Source organism: Gossypium raimondii, chromosome 2 (assembly GCF_025698545.1).
Source record: "Gossypium raimondii isolate GPD5lz chromosome 2, ASM2569854v1, whole genome shotgun sequence".
In the NCBI taxonomy this organism is placed as follows: domain Eukaryota; kingdom Viridiplantae; phylum Streptophyta; class Magnoliopsida; order Malvales; family Malvaceae; genus Gossypium; species Gossypium raimondii.
In genome coordinates, this window is record NC_068566.1 from 31,466,389 (window position 1) to 31,484,765 (window position 18,377).

Genomic DNA, 18,377 nt, shown 5'->3' on the forward strand with positions numbered 1-18,377 from the left:
TTAAAAGTGTTGTAACGTTTTTATTTTATTGTTTTCATGTTTATTAAACATGTCTGGAGAATAAAAAGTTTGTAGGGGTAAAGTAATTTATCAAGACCACTTGAATTTGGATTTATGTTAGAGAACAAAATGTTTATAATATGTAGGTATCCCAATGCAAAAAAAAAAAAAGTTAAGGCTGAATATAATTAGATATTTGACAAATATAAAATATATAAATTCACAAATATTTATTTTGGCGAAAATAATTCACAAATATTTATAAAACTTCAATTTTACCTCTATATAAGTTTTAGCAAGCATCTGTTATTTCTTTTTAATGTTATGACTAACTATTCAAATCATTTGAATTTACTTTACTTTGTGAATAACAAATTTAGATTTAAGTATTCATGATCCTAATTCGCTTAGCTTTAAAAATTTTATTTAAAATATATTAATTTAGCAATCTCACAAATAGTTTAATAAATTAGGATTTGGATACCATTACTTGAATTTAATGTGAATAATAAATTAATTTAAATTTTAAGGTGAATTGTATATTTTAAGCTAGATTTTACATGAATTGTAAATATCTAACTTGTTATCATTTTATTTCAATCAGAATTAATGATTACAAATATTGAATCGAATAATTTAATTCAAATTAATTAAACAAATCAAACTTAACTTAACTAATTAACTAGACTACGCATAATTTTTACAAAATGAGATTCAAAATTAGTCTCTCAAAATTTCCTCATTTTAACTTTTATCAATCATAGCTTCATTTACTAAACAATCATCTTCAACAAAATAATTTAAGATCATCAACAGAAGAGAACAATGGACAAGACTATTTAGTGATACTTTCATGATCAAAATTCAAATTTAATTAGGTAACTCTCTCTCAATTTGTAACATAATAATAATAATTTGGGGATTGTAATGAATGGCGGTGCAGGGGCTTGAAATCTTGCCGACAGGGGCAAATGCAGTGAAGGGGCTCAATGTCTCCTCTGCCGACAATTATGACATGCCTCAAATGCATGCCAAATGCAATGTGCCAAATTTTCTTTAATCAACTTTGTTTTATATTCAACAAAAACATTTTGAAAGCTTTTTCTTCAAAAATTCATCTCCAATGCAATTCTAATATTATTCTAATTATGAATATTAATTACTTGTATTAACGTGTAATTGACGTATATTTGCAGGTATTATATGTTCCATTAAGAAACTTAAAAATTAAAAGCAATATGTTCACCCATATTGGATTAACTACTTTAATATACCTACTATTAAACATGTATAACATCATGTACTGGAAGTATTATTTCTCGAAATGAAAATTAAGTTATTGCATACCTAATAATAAATAAATAAAACTTGTAGTGCCCTCTCACCCCGGGAATCTCAACTTAATATAACATCAATGTGATTGTGGGGTAGTTTGTATTGTGATTCCAAGGATGCAAGGACGCCAATTTTGGCGAAAGATTTTGTTTTTAATCCATATACTTTGCCTTTGTTATAAATTTAATCCTTATATTTTGATTTCATCAATTTTAATTTTTATACTTTTTAAATTGGTTAAGTTAAATATTCACAAATATTCAATCTGTTTGTTTAAATTTTACTATATAATAGCCTCGATCTGTGCGTAAAATTGTAAATTTAGTCTATATTTTTAAATTGGATCATTTTAGTTGTTATACTTTTTGAATTTTGAAATTTTAATATTAAATCAAATAACAATAATTAAATCCATTAACTGGTTTTTTTTAAACAATATGTGAAAATAACAAACTAGCATGGTATACACATAATGATATGTTTGACACATAATATTTTAAAACAACAAAACTTAATTAATTTAACAACTACATTTAATAATAATTAAAATTTTAAAATTCAAAACTTAATGAATTTAATAACTACATTTAATCAAGATTAAAATGTTAAATTAAAAAATCATAAGAACTAAAAATATTAAATTAAAATATAATGTTTATCTCCTCAACTTATAAAAATTAATAGTAGAATTTAACAAATATATATATAGCAAATTTTCGGCTAAAATACAAACTATTCAAATCATCAAATTATTTGCTTGATTTATATTCGATTGAGTTTGAAAAATATTCTCAATTAAATCTCATAAATAATACCCCCAAAAAAAACTATCTCATCCCATCTATTACCATGTATGTGGTGATTTCATGACAACATCGTATCAATACTTATGAAATTTGAATCTGCTAACACATTGCAATCAATCATTTATTATACATGGAAAACTTTCTCTTATTTCCTTATTCAATTTTCATCCCTTTTTCTTAATTTTAACCATTTGTTGATGTTTGAGGTTGATGGGGAACACTTTAAAGGAGATTATCACTGGATCTGAAAAAGAAATTTAAAAGAAAGTTTTATAAACATTTACTTGTTTGGATTATCTATGATTTTAAATATGATTGCATAGTTGAAAGCTTTATCGAATAAATGTTGGTAAAAGTATCATGGAGAATTTTATAGTAAGAGTTAGATTACATTCTATCCCATCTACTCAAAAATAAGTAAACTAATCCTTGTACTTTAGATTAAAAGCAAATTAGTCTTTCTGTTAAAAATTTCATCTATTTTTACTGTTAAAAATTAGTTCCTATATGTCAACATGGTGTATACATGGCACGCCAGTTTTGAACAGTGCAAATAGATAGATTTTTAATAGAACAGACTAATTTACTTTTGATCTAATATATAGGAACTAATTTATTCATTTATTAATAAAAAATATAAAATAAAATTTAACTTCTAATATAAGTGTTACAACCTCAGTTACAGTTTTACCTCTAAATGTTTCATATGATTGGATTTCGTGACATGTTTGGATATTCAAATTATTGAAAATTCACCAACTCCTTTGAAAGAAAGATTTGGTGGTCTGCTCACAAGGGTTAGCATTAAAGTGAAATTAGAAGTGATTTTCAAGAAACAATTGTATTTAATATAGAAGGTTGAAATCAAAGACAAATATTCCTCTAAAGACAAAAATCATGGGTTAATGCTTGTTTTTACTCTCTCAGGTTAGCAAAGATTTGTTTTCAATCTTAATTATCCCATAAAGAATTAATATTTTTAGTTCCTAATAAAAACATAAAAATTATTTTGATACTTTTTATTTGGTAGGAAAATGTTCTATTCCTACTTAAAAAAAAACAAAAGAAATTTTGCTATCTATGAAAAAACTTAAAACTTACTTGATTTAATTTAAGATACTCAATTATAAGTATATTTTATTTTGGTCACTGGATTATAAAAACTTTCAATTCCATCATTACCATTATCATTTAGTTCTGTTTTAATTACCCTATGTTAAAGCATGTGTTGACACCATTTTTTTGATAAAACGGGGTCGACTTGGATTTTAAAAATAAAAATGAAAGTGGGAGTCGCCACCAATCCTTTTTGATAAGGTGTGATCGGGCTCACCTTGAAAAGTGGTTGTTTTTAATAAACGATTTAATTTTATTAAAACAACGATTTTGGTCTACGAAATTCAGAAAAACGGGTTCGGGAGTCGGTTACGTTCGAGAAAGGATTAGCACCCTCATAACGCCCAAAATTGGTACCTAGTTGATTAGTTAATGTCTTAGTGTCGAAGATTGAAAACTTTAAAGGGATTTGAAAATACGATCCTTTATTGAAATGTTGAAAATTTTCGAGAAAATGGCATATTTTACGTTAATCGAGAAAGAAACTTATATCCAGTAAGTTAGGACACAATGTCTTGAATTCCCGATGCACAAATGAATGCCAAAATTTACTTATTTAGAAGATTTTTAGCTATCTCGGATTTGAAAAAGGGATCATGCCCAGTAAGTTAAGACACAATCTTTTCTTAATTCTTGAGATCGTTTAAAACTTGAGAAAAAAAAAGGGATCATGTCCAGTAAGTTAGGACATGATCTCTTCTTGATTCCCGAGATCGTTTAAAACTTGAGTTTAAAAAGATTCGTGTATTTAGATTTATTGAAAAAATCGAAACCCAGTAAGTTAAGGATCGACCTTCTCAAATCTAAACACGAGATTTTGCTTATTTTAAAATCATGATTCATGCATCGAATTAATTTAACTCGAAATGGTAGAAATGAAACTCGATGTTAATATGCGTACACAACAATATTGGATACGATGGTGTAAAAGTAATACGAGCAATAACAACAAAAATAAAATAAATAAAAGGACAAATCGATTACATATAAAATAACAAGTAAATAAAATTAAAACATTCTCTCAAAATAATAATGAAAATGTAAATAAATAAATGAATAAAGAAAATGAATAAAAATATAAAAATATAAAAAGATATATGAGTATGTATATATGTGTATATTAAAATTATAAAGTATAAAGAAAAATATATGTGGATATATATTAGAGGTGCTCATGGGTCGGGCCGGGCCGGTCCCAGGGCTCGGGTTGGCCCGGCCCGAAATATGGGCCTGAAATTTTGCCCAGGCCCGGCCCGGGAAAAAATCATAAGCCGGGCCGGCCGGCCCGCCCATTTTTAATAAATACCAAAAATTTATTTTAAAATTAAAAAAGTATTTTAAAATATTTTAAAATTAAAAATTTTAAAAAGTATTTTAAAAATATTTTAAAATTAAAAAATAAAAAAAGTATTTTAAAAATATTTTAAAATAAAAAAATAAAAAAAAGTATTTTAAAAATATTTTAAAATTAAAAAAAATTAAAAAATATATTTATTATATCGGGCAGGGCCCAGGCCAAATAAGTGGTGCCCGAGGCCCGACCCGTTTTCTAAACGGGCCTCATTTTTTTGCCCAAGCCTATATTTCAGACCTATATTTTTACCCGAACCCTCCCATATTTCGGGCGGGCAGTCGGGCCGGGCCGGGCCGCCCGGCCATGAGCACCTCTAATATATATATGTATACGAATTGTAAAATATACGAAAAATATGCATGTATATGCGAATTATAAAATATAAAAACTATATATATAAAAAAGGGGTATGTTTTAAAATATAAAGAATATATATAGGTATATGTATATTTATGGAAGTTACATATGTATGTAGATATATGGGTGTGTGTAAATCATAAATTATATAAAATATATAAGCATGCATATATACATATATATAAATAAATTATAAAATATGTACATGTATATGTATATATATATTATAAAATGTAAGTATGTATATATACATATATAAATTATAAAGTATATAAAAATAAGTAAGTATATTATAAAATATAAAATTATAATAATAATATGAATAAAACCCAAAGTGATAATATATAGTAAGATGAGAAAATATGACTGAATATACCACTAAAGTAATAGTATTAAAATAGTTAATAAATTAGTTAATTAAAAAAATGTTTTTAAAAAAAAGACTAAATCGCAATCAAATCTGAATTAACAAGACAAGAATAGAATTATAAACAAAATGACGGGTTTAAAGTGCAATATGCGGATTATATGGGGGCATATTGGAAGTATTTCCTCGCCCCGAAACGCTGCGTATTGTTTAGGACCTAAATGAAACAAAACAGAAATGTATGCTGAAATTCAAAATAAATAAAAGCTTATTTGAAGAACAGTATAAAAAAAAAGGGATCAAATGCGTAAATTTCTCACACGTTATAAAACACGCGGGTCTTCGGTGCCGTCGGGTCGGGTCATGGGTCAACATTGAAACGACGCCGTTTTGGCGCCTGAACCTTAGGCCCAAAACGACGTCGTATGAGCACTTATATAAATGACCAAAATTTTAACCTAAAAATCATTTTTCAGCCGCCCTCCCCTTTTTTAGATTTCTTCCTTCGATTTTTCCTCTGGGTTTCAGACCTTAGTGCGCCCGACTCCGGCATGTTGCCATCATAGCGCCGCCGTGACTCCGCCGTGAGCGGCGGTCGGAGCCACGCGAAATCTACCCCCTTTTTAACGGTTTTAAAAAAATTAGAAGGTCAAGCCTCCTAGGCCTCAACGGCCGAAAGAAAAGAAAACCTCACGCCCTCACGCGGCCCAACCTCAGCGACGAGGAAGAGGATTCCGGCGACGAGACCCACGGGCGAACCTAGGTGCTTTTCCTTTTCCCTTTTTATTTTTTGTATTTAGAAACAAAACGAAAAAAATAAAAATAAAAAACAACACAATCACAGAAAAAAAAAATCGGAATCACCACAAAGTTTTTTTGTTTTTATTTTTGAATCTTTCGGTACCCCAAAAATCCCCCTTACATCGTTTGATTCTTGGGCTTATAAAGCCGAAATACAAAATTCTTTTTTTTGTTTTTTTTCATTTCTTTTTTCTTTATTGTCTGCTTCTGCTTGTTGTTGTTGTTTTCGTCTTTCTCTATCTGCAGGTACATGGCGAAGTTCACGGCTTTTTGCCATTTTGGTGCAAGGCTGGCGACAGATTAGGTGTACGGCAGCACATGGAGGGCAAAGGGCTGCGGCGCCCTAGGATACTCTGGAGGCTAGGGTTTCCCGAAAATTTTAAGGTTTTTGGGCTTATCGGGCCCTGGGGTAGTGAGTTTAAGTCTGCTGGGCTTGTAATGTTTATTTTGTTTAGTACTTGGGCCCGGGCAAAGAAAATTGGGCTTTACAGCATGAACAAAAATTGTAACGAACCGAAAGTTAGTGGTGTCAAAAATCTAATTTCGATACTCCATCTCTGTAAACAGAGTTTGTAAATATTTTTATTAAATATTTATGGAGTTATTTTAGAAGTGAATTAGATTTTGGATAGGAAATGTTGTCGAATTAGTAAATAAATAAGGTACAAGGACTAAATTGTAATAGTAGTGAAATTTCAATTGTTATGGAATTTATAACTAGAAACAAAAGACAAGGATTTATTTGGAAAATAGAACATGAGCAAGATAATGATAGTCCGATGAAGACTAATGATATGAAATTTAGAAAGGGTGAAAGGGTAATTTAATAAATAAGTATGAAATGTAAAAATAATAGTATTAATAAAACAAAAGTTGGTGGATGGAAACAAAATATTCATCTCTTCATCCATGCGAACCGAAACCACCAATTTGAGAAGGAAGAAGAATCAACCTTAGGGTCCAAAATTTTAAAGCTTCAATTGGTTAGTCAATTTAGTCTTTTTTTTTTTACGTAATTTTTATATTTTTGGAATCTCGGGAGCTTAAGCTAGCTGATCGTGTATTATTTTTCGGAACTGTTAAAGATTTAGGGAGTTGGCATTGATGAATCTTGGAATTTTTAGGTACTAATTTGATAGATTTTAAGCTTAGGAGTGAAAGGACTAAATTGTGAAGTTAATTTATAATTTTACACTATAGGGACTAAAATGCATAAATTTTGAAATTTATGGAAGAATTGAGAAATTAGAGGTACTAAATGGACTATAGTGAAAACATATTAGAAATATGAGTTCTAAGTTGAAAGTTATGTTACTCCCAGTTTTAGGGACTAAATTGAATAATTGTAAAAGTTACTGAAAATTTTCAATTGACTGTACATTTGTTTGTATATTGATGAATAGACGTGTTTATGTTAATCTGTAGCTAACGTCGACCTGGATTCCTCAAAAAAAAAAAAGAAAAGAAAAGACAAAGTTATTGATGAATAGCTCCAAGTTTACAGTTTGTGTTTCTATAATCCAAAATCATTTTAATTGTTGAATTATAAAGTGTATTATTTGGTAAGATCATAAAGTGAGTTAAAATTAATTAATTAAGTTGAGTCGATTGAAATTGAATTGTTGTTTATGGTAAGGACTAGATTGAATAAATTTGAGATGTTTGTATAATAACGTAAATGCACAATTGAATGTGATTTGAGATGAATTATGATGATGATGATGTGTGTGTGTGTGTGTATTAATGATTGACTAATGAACAAATGTTATTGAATTGAGATATTGACTCATCAATGTAATTGTGAAATGGTTACCCTATTAATTGTTCAGGCAGGGTCGGGTATAATTGGCATGTCATAGGATAGGAAGAGTTCAGGGTTACTTCGGCTATGTGTTGATGAGGCACTGGGTGCCAAATCACTTTGGTTATACTGATGAGTGCAGGCTGTAACTTATTACTTCAAATTTATCTGATGAGGCACTACGTGCTAAGTTGGTATGTTGGTTGGATCCGTGTATTCGTCCGAGTTCGAGTCAAGTTAATAGGGAGTTAAAAACGTAAAATGATAAAATGAATAGTGAAATGAATTGGTATGATGATTGACAATGCTCAATGATTCGAAAGCTCGAAATTTGAAATAAAGATGTGATTATATATATCGTAAAGATATCAATTGTGGTATAAATGGGATTAAAATGCTATAGTAGTAAATAAAAACGATAAAATAACATAACGCGAAATTTGAATTGTATATAATCCTTATGATCTATGAATTATGCATTTTAATGGTTTATGTTTTATAAATTTTATTGTTCGGATTATGGAAACACCACTCGGTGCATTCTTAGTGTACGATTTTATTTTCCGAGCGCAGATTAGGTTTTAATTTTGTTCGCTTGTCAACGTCAACATCCAACAGCGGTCTCGGACTAAAAAAGTGGGTAATGTGGTTGTTTGTAAATGACGTGTACCTAGGAGAGTCTTATGATCATACAATGTTATAGTTGTAGATGATGTTTTGGTAGTTTTGGTATTTTGGTATGATATATGTATATGTAGTAGTTGGTTGATAATGAGACGAGTTTAATGAATGTCAATTTGTCATGTTAATCTTGGTAATGAAGTAGATGAATGATATATGTGAATTGGAATGTATAATATATGGTGTTTTTTATAAGTGATTAATGTATGTATGTTCAATAGTTAAATAGTGTTTGAGTGATATGTCGTGAATAGGTTTTGGCTACATAAATTGGGTGATGGAACGGTAGGACATTTGAGTTGAATTTGTATGTTTTAGCAAGTTTGGTGTATAAATTGTGGGAATGAATTGTGAGTCATATTAAGATGCTTGAATGGTTAAGTTGAATTATGTCTAGTTGGTTATTTTGTGGTGCCATTTCAGGCATATTGGTATTTTGTATGGTTGAGCTAAAATGAGCCAAATTGGTATGTTTCTATTGAGTTTAAGTAGGTTTGGAATGGGAATTAAAATGCATTTGAACATAAGTTACATTTGGAACATGGTTAGGTATGAATTAGGTTCTTAATGACACATTTTGTGTCTAATGATCTGGCCACACGACCGTGTCACACACGGATCAGTGACACGACTGTGTGCCATTAAAATATAGCATGTATAAATTGCACATGGTCTCTGATTGTTACACGGGTTGGCCACACACCCATGTGACTAGTTATTGGTATGCTCGTTTAGTTTCGTACGACCTCAGTTTGTTACACAGTCGGGTGACTATTATTGAATAATTGCATCTTTGACCCACACGACTGCAGTAAGTTACAAGGTCTGAATATACGGCCGTGTGACTCCAGTTTCACACAGTTACAGTTTGTCACATGGACTGGGCATACGGCTATATGAACCTTGTTTGCACAATTTCCCTTCTTTTTGTAAAAGTTCCAAAATGATCCTTGTTTGCGGCCGGATCGATTCTATAGCTTTCATAAGCTCAATTTAAACATAATTTGGTTTGTTAAGCATGATTTATGTGAACATTAGTAGTTATTCAATGTTTAATTAAATTTCGAGAATTATGAATTGTGTGTATTTGATCTGTAAATTATTGTAACATCTTATTGCTCGAGTCCGACAACTGGACCAGGTGAGGAGTGTTACAAAAATGATGATAATTAGTTAACAAATAAGCTATGATTGTGCCTTCCAAACAAAAAATGGAAACCAATTAAGATTCCTACATTATTAGAACACTATAAAAATGTACTAATCAACTACCATGAAGACTTGACTAACATATTTAATATTTAATCATCATTAAGTTTTCTAAAGTGAAAATTAACCGTACAAATTTGGATGTTCATGAATATCTGAATTTTTTTTTCATATTTAAATATTTTATTTACCTATTTGTAATGAAATCAAAGCAGATGTATATCTTCTTTGGATATACATTATCCGAACTTACTTGAAATCAAGTGCGCAAGACTCGCAGTTTTAATCTTTTTTACTAAAGTTAATTTAAAACAGCTAGATCTTGATCAATATTCTACATATACTATATTAATGATAATGAAACCAAAACAACACTAAACAATAATGTCAATAATGGATATAACTATTTAATCCCACACCTATAGCTCTTCCTAGTTCAACCAGCCATCCACCCTTGAATGCGTATTATTTCATATAAAAACCGGCTCAAAAATTAAAGAAAACTTCAAGGAAATTTATTATTTAAGCTACTACCTTAGAAAAAAGGGAACCTAGGCAACTAGATGTGGACTAGATCAAATGTGTCTCACACACAAAAGGATCTAAGGCCCCTTTGTCACCTTGCATTAAACAACAATGCCTAACCACATGCCATAATACAATAAGAAATAATCACGAATAATATTCCAACACAAACTAGTGACTCTTTTGGTCACCCAGGTTTCAACAAATCTTTTTCAAAGAGTGTATTTTGGAAAAAAAAAAGAATAGGAAACCACCACCTTAACAAAGCTAGACGGTCATGCTTTAGCATTAGCATTGATTGCATTATTAGCTTTATACACAACGTCAGTTGTTACTTGCAAGAGGCTTCATTTGATAGAGAAAAAAGATGATTTTTTTTATTTTTTTCTCTATAACAACATATGTTTAATGTTTCAAGTCTATTCACTATGGCTCGTAAAGGAAGATGAGGGAGAACAAAGCTTGTCGAGTGTTGATAATATCTCAGATATTGGAAGTCGATTTTCAGATTCACTTGGGCACTGCAATACAAGGCGAACTACTTGATAAGCTTTTTCGGGGTTGTAACCTTGGGCGATCTTAGCATGCATGATTTTTGATAAGTTGCTTCCTTTTTCTCAGTAAGGGCATTCTTATGTCAAAGGGTTAGATCTTTAGTATAGCAAATCGCGTAGCCTTAGGGGATTTCTTGGGTTCAAATCCTGCCTAATTCAGCCTACTCTCAAAAAATGAGAATTCTTGTAGAAATTCTCTAAGGCACCGAAGCAAAGTGGAAGCAAACTCTAAAGAAAAAAGAAGCTATGAAAAAAAAAGCCATAAAAAAATAGCTCACACAAAGTGTTTGAGTAAATGCTTTTAATAGTATTCAATTACTATGAAGGATTACTTACTATGAAGGATTACCACTAAGTGAACACAAATGAAGGGGAAAGCCTCTATTTATATTTGAGCTCCCCCAAAACTAAAGGTATAGATTGAGTTACATTGACGGTCGAGATTTGTGCCTATCTACAAGATTTGAGTCTTAAGGGATTTAAACTCTATACATCTTTATCCTTTAGGATTTAAATTAATTACCCTGGTAACTATAGTTTTACTAGAGTGCTTCTCTAGGCCACCAAGACTTCTAGTAGATGAGCTTTTCCATGGGTTCCACGAATCGAGCCAATTAATGCAGGTAAAATGAGCCAAATTTAATAAGTTGACCTCTATGGGATGCTCTGTATGCAATGATCATAGGCTTTGATCCACTTCCCCTGACATTCTCCCCCACCCACTCTCACCACACCCTCGTTCCGTCCTCGAGATGGCACTAGTTTGACTCATCTCGAAACGATCTCGGTGCCTCGATTGAATCCCAAATACCCTCTCTGTCGAGTAGTTCCACCTCTCTAAACATTTGCCTCGGCTTATGGCTCCATCGTCGCCTAATTTGCACTGTATTTCTCTCTTATACATTTTGATCGTAAGGGGCCACCACTCTTACTTGTCCCCATTATGACTTGCCTCGATCAAGATCCTCTTGATCTACACAAATAGGCTTAGGCATGCCTGTTGGAACGCTGGCACCCTACGGCGCAGCGGAAAAATAAAACATCTGGCGATCCTAACCATGGATCCATGTGTGAGGAACGAATCGGGGTGAAATATAGGTTTTGAAATTACCGAATGTTTATTCTAAGTAGACAGCGACGCCTCGGCAACGAGTAATCTGATCTACTATAGAACCAAGCCGCAATCTATAGTGACTCCGGCCTCTACGTAATCCACCCAGTTGACAATGAACGAAAGGAATCCCCAAAACTGTTTTGGAAAAGACTTTGCTTTGACGGCTACTAGACCCACCAAGCAAAGAAAAAACGAGATTTTATATCTAGTTTTTTAGAGTATTTAGAAATTAAATAAATATAACAATGTTTTAAACTCAAAATTATAATTACATTAATTATAATAATGATTTCAGTAAACTATATATTTATTTGAATTTATATACGAACCAAATTCATGTTCTCATTATGCGTACAACAACCTTGTACATATAATGTATTCGATATTTGATTACCCAATTAAATTAATTCTATAATTAATTTAATTCAAGCGACAACCAAACACAATACCAACTATGCTTTATTCCGTTCATTTCAACTATAGGGTGTGACCTTGTAGGTTCTTGTAACGTTAGCAGTAATACTAGAACGATTCCTATGTTCCAAACAATGAGTGGCACCTAGCAATGCATCATTGCTACCTAAGTCACAAGAAATCATGATTCGACATAACATTTTTATGATTAACCTTTCATGCAATAATCCTTAAGTCTTTTATCTCTGGATTGGACACAAGTCATAGAATAGTCACACTTGCATAGTCCATTCCATGTTCCTTGATATCTTAAGTAGACTATGATATACAAATAAGTATGACATTTCATATCAACTTATTTGAGCATGGCCATGCATTTCTAGTCTCACTCAATCAAGTGGCCTAAGATATTACTCCCATTATATAGGAGGGACTTATCGTATATCGATCAACCATATCTTTCTACACAGATCGTGGTATATCCAACATCAGCCATTATAGAACAGCCAGTTACGGTGTACATTTGACTGTATCAAAATATACAACTCACGATGTTGGGATTATGATGATCTCAAGTCTGAGGATCATATACATATTAATTACTACGAGTAATGTTGTGACAATTACATAATAATCCAAGAAACATACTCATAACGGGTCAGTCCAATATGATATTCTCTAACACACATATTCATGCATCGATTTTGACATTCCATATCAATGACAACTTTTTATCATCAATCAACTACATGTTAGTCTTAATGCATTATTGTTGTCCTAGCCAACAATAATACTTGACTAAGGACCTTTTAAGAATAATCATATTATTCTCAGGACATTATTATAAAACAATTTATTTATACACACAAAAAAGAAACTAAAATAATAATGGTAACGCCTTATATTAATAAACATGATAAATCAAGTATGTTATTACAACCATCTCATGATTGATCTTTGGGCATACTCTAACAATCTCCCACTAGCACTAAGACCAGTCACTTATATATCCAATACCAAGCAGCTTAGTGTGATGATCATGCTTCTGCTGTGTCAGAGGCTTGGTTAGGGGATCAACAATGTTATCATCTGTAGGTACTCTGCATATCTCTACATCCCCTCGATCGATAATCTCTCGAATAAGATGGTAGTGCCTAAGTATATGTTTGGATCGCTGGTGAGATCTAGGTTCTTTAGCTTGTGTAATGGCTCTATTGTTATCACATCGAAGTTCTATAGCATCTGATATGCTAGGCACAACCCCTAGTTCAGTAATGAACTTCTTTATCCAAACCGCTTCTTTTGCTGCCTCACTGGCTACAATATACTCGGCCTCTGTTGTAGAACCAGCTACTGTACTTTGCTTTGAACTCTTCCAGCTCACAACACCACCATTAAGGCAAAACACAAAACCTGATTGTGATCGAGAATCGTCCTTGTCGGTTTGAAAGTTGGCATCAGTTTAAACTTTTACACTTAACTCATCCTCACCTCCATATATTAGGAACGTATCCTTAGTTCTTCTTAAGTACTTAAAGATATTCTTGACTGTAGTCCAGTGACCTTCACCGGGATCTACTTGGTACCTGCTCATCATACTTAAGGCATATGAGACATTTGGACGGGTACATAACATGGCATACATGATAGATCCAATAGCGGAAGCATATGGAATTTTACTCATGCGTTCTCTCTCTTGTGGAGTTGAAGGACACATTTCCTTCGAGAGTGAAATACCATGTCTCATAGGTAGGAATCCTCTCTTAAATTCTTCCATACTGAACATTTCCAATACTTTATCTATGTATGTACTTTGGCTTAGACCTAGTAGTCATCTTGATCTATCTCTATAGATCTTCACTCCTAAGATGTAAGTGGCTTCGCCCAAGTCCTTCATAGAAAAACAACTTCCTAACCAAGTCTTAATAGACTGCAAGGTAGGTATGTCATTTCCTATGATAAGTATGTCATCCACATACAGTACCAAGAATGTTATAGTGCTCCCACTAACTTTCTTATAAACACATGGCTCATCTTCATTTTTGATTAAACCAAACTCTTTGATTGCATCATTAAAACAAAGATTCCAGCTTCGAGAAGCTTGCTTTAATCCATAAATGGATCTTTGTAGCTTACATACCTTTCTAGCATCCTTTGGATTGACCAAACCTTTAGGTTGTGTCATGTACACATCCTCTTCAAGTTTCCCATTAAGGAAAGCTATTTTGACGTCCATCTGCTAGATTTCATAGTCATGAAATGCAACTATAGTGAGCAAGATCCTGATGGATTTAAACATAGCTACAGGAGAAAAGGTTTCATCATAGTCTACACCATAAACTTGGCGAAAACCTTTAGCGACTAATCTCCCCTTATATGTTTGTACATTCCCATCCATGTCGGTTTTCTTTTTGAAAACCCACTTGCACCCTATGGGTTTAACCCCTTCGGGTGGGTCAACCAAAGTCCATACTTGGTTTTCATACATGGAATCCATCTCAGATCTCATGACCTCAAGCCATTTCTCAGAGTCTGGGCTCGTCACCGCTTCTTGATAAGTCTTAGGCTCATCTTGATCTATAAGAAGAACGTCACCATGCATTGTAATGAGAAATCCATATCTCTCAGGCGCTTGGTGTTCTCTTAAAATCTACGTAGTGTGTAATGACCCAAAATTCACAAGCATCGAAAAAGTACATTATCAGGCCTCCGTCTTAGTAAACTGAGTCATAAAAAAGATTATTTGAAATAATTATGAGATTAGTTGAGTGCTTAATTAGGTATTAATTGGGTGAATTTAGTTTAATTAAGAGAAATTAGAAAAAAGGATTAAATTGAATTAGGGGTAAAAGTTGAATTATAGATTAATAGAAAACCACCACGAATTGATCTAAATACGGCTAGAAAATATGGTTCATCAAATCCATGAAAGCAGCTGGAGCATTAGTCAACTCGAACGGCATCACCAAAAATTCATAATAACCATACCTCGTACGAAAAGCTGTCTTCGGCACATCACTTTCTTTTACTTTCAGCTGATAATACCCAGATCTCAAGTCAATCTTCAAAAATACTGAAGCTCCTTTTAGCTGATCAAATAAATCATCTATACGAGGTAACGGATACCGGTTCTTGATTGTCACTTTGTTCAACTACCGATAATCAATACAAAGCCGCATTGATCCATCTTTCTTTTTAACAAATAACACTGGAGCTCCCCAAGGTGAAATGCTCGGTCTAATAAATCCACGATCTAGTAAGTCCTGTAACTGCACCTTCAACTCTTTTAATTCAGTGGACAACATTCGGTACGGAGGCATAGAGATTGGTGTTGTACCTAGATACACTTCTATAGCAAATTCAACCTCTCTATCAGGTGGTACGCCTGATAGTTCTTCAGGGAATACATCTGGAAACTCACATACAGTTCTGATCTGACTACACTGACTTCCAACTGAATCAGAATTAATAACATAAGCTAGATATGCTGTATAACCCTGCTAAAGCAATTTATTAGCCTTGATTGCTGAAATGGTACATGTCGTGCCACTGGTACGGATGCCATTCACCTCAATTCTGTCTCCATCCTCTGTCTGAATACTGAACCTCTTTTTATAGCAATCCAAAATTACCCCGTATTTGGATAACCAAGCCATACCCAATATTATATCAAAATCACCGAAAGGCATAATCAATAAGTCAACGGAAAACATTTTATCATGTATCATCAACGGGCATCTCCGACATACTCTATCTACAGACACAGTTCGTCCCAAAGGGCTAGACACAGTTCGTCCCAAAGGGCTAGACATTCTAGATTTTAACCTTCCCGACTCAACCAGTTTTGAATTAATATATGAATGCGACGACCCTGGATCAATTAAAACATAAATAAGCTCAGAGTGCATTAAGAATATACATGTTACAACATCGTGGGCATCACCTTCTTTCCGAGTTCGAACTACATAGGCCTTGGCTGGTGCTCTTGCCTATGATTGTTGTGTAACTACGTCACTACTCCTACGAACACCTCCACCTCTAGATACTAAACTACCTCTACCTGACCCTCTGCCTCTAGTAGTAGGAACTAATCTCTAAGATACTGTAGGTATAGCACCTTCACTTTTTAGACAATCTCGGATGAAATGATCTGTAGACCCGTATCGAAAACATTGTCGAGTTAACTTCCAACATTCACCAAAGTGCTTTTTTCCACAGTGTTCACAGTCAAGGATATTAATATTTTGTGAAAGTCCCTTTACACTACCGGTAGAAACAGTAGTCTGTTTACCTCAATTTTTATCACCTCGATCCGATCTGAAACTTGAACTCCAACTGCCTTTAAATTCTCGGGATTTTTTTGGAAGAGGATTTGAAATAGTAATACCAGCTCATTTCCTAGTCGATTTAATCATTTTAGGCTTTTTGTTTAGCCCAAAAACTTGTTCTACCATTTTCGCTCTCTCAATCAAATCCACAAATTCTGTAATTCGCTGTGACACCAGCCGTACTCTGATTTTATCTTTCAATCCTCTTAGAAATCTCTTACAGCTATCAGCTTCTATTGGAATGAACTTAGTAGCATATCGGCTCAATCGAGAAAATTCTCTTTCATAATCCACTACTGATAAGTTACCTTGCTTCAACATTAGGAATTCCTGCTTTTTATCTTCAATATATAGCTCTCTAACATACTTCTTATGAAATTCCTTCTAAAATAATTCCCATGTTACCTGTTCAGTTGGCACATGTCAGATTACAGATTCCCACCACAGATAAGCCTCACCCTGAAGTAATGAAATGGCACAGATTAAGCATTCTCGGGGGGTACATTCTAATTGTTGCAGAACTCGTTTAGTTGATTCCATCCAATTCTCTGCTGTAGATGGATCAACTCTTGTCAGACCCATAAATTCTGTAGCACCATATTTTCTTAACTCTTTTATCGGGGGCCGTCATTGAGTTGATACAGAAGTTGTAGCAGGAACAGTCCCCGCTACTCTTTGTAGAGCATCGGTAATAATTCTTAACAAATGTGAGTTATCTTTATCTCTTTCTTCATTTAAAGGTTGATTTCTTCTAGGATTTACACTAGGTGCTATCGACTCTGTTTCATCTAATTCTCTATCTCTGGTATACATTTCTTCATCAGACATCTTTAATCTATAAAAAAAATCAAATAAATATATTAGCATCCAAAAACTCGACTCTGTTTCGACTTAAATGTGGCATGTACTTCTAAACTCATTTACGAGCTCGATTTAGTTCGAGAATCGATTAAACCTTAGCTCTGATACCAACAATTGTAACACCCCCTAATTCAATTTAATCCTTTTTCCTAATTTCTCTTAATTAAACTAAATTCACCCAATTAATACCTAATTAAGAACTCAACTAAACTCATAATTATTTCAAATAATTTTTTTGACTCAGTTTACTAAGACGGAGGCCCGATAAAGTGCTTTTCTGATACTTGTGAATTTTGGGTCATTACACGGTGGTCGTGTTTCTACAGCAGTTGTTCTTGTGGAATTTGCTGTTGTTCTATCTCTAGTTTAGTGGTATTTTTTTATTCTTGAATTTCTTTAAGTTCAGTCTTTTTCCCACTTCTTTTTCTAGAAACAAATTCTCTCTCTAGGAAGATACCAATCCGAGCAACAAATATTTTGTTCTTAGTGGGATTAAAGAAATAATATCCTTTGGTTTCTTTTGGATACCCCACAAAAACACACTTTTCAGATTTTGGTTCAATCTTAGTAGATGTCTAACATTTAAAATAAGCTTCGCAACCCCAAATTTTCATAAAAGACATACTGGGACTTTTCCCAATCCACATCTCATATGACATCTTTTGAAACGATTTAGATGGAACACGATTTAGTGTGAAAGCTGCTGTCTCAAGTGCATGTCCCCAAAAGGAAGTCAGCAGATTAGCATGACTCA

General features: G+C 32.8%; 1 long non-coding RNA gene across 1 annotated transcript; it reads left to right on the forward strand.

The window, feature by feature from the left end:
* Nucleotides 1-5,808: 5,808 nt before the first annotated feature.
* On the forward strand, nucleotides 5,809-6,753 carry LOC105788124 (uncharacterized). The gene is made up of 2 exons (XR_001131882.2): nucleotides 5,809-6,098; nucleotides 6,383-6,753. It is a non-coding gene; the product is annotated as an uncharacterized LOC105788124 (long non-coding RNA).
* Nucleotides 6,754-18,377: the final 11,624 nt, after the last annotated feature.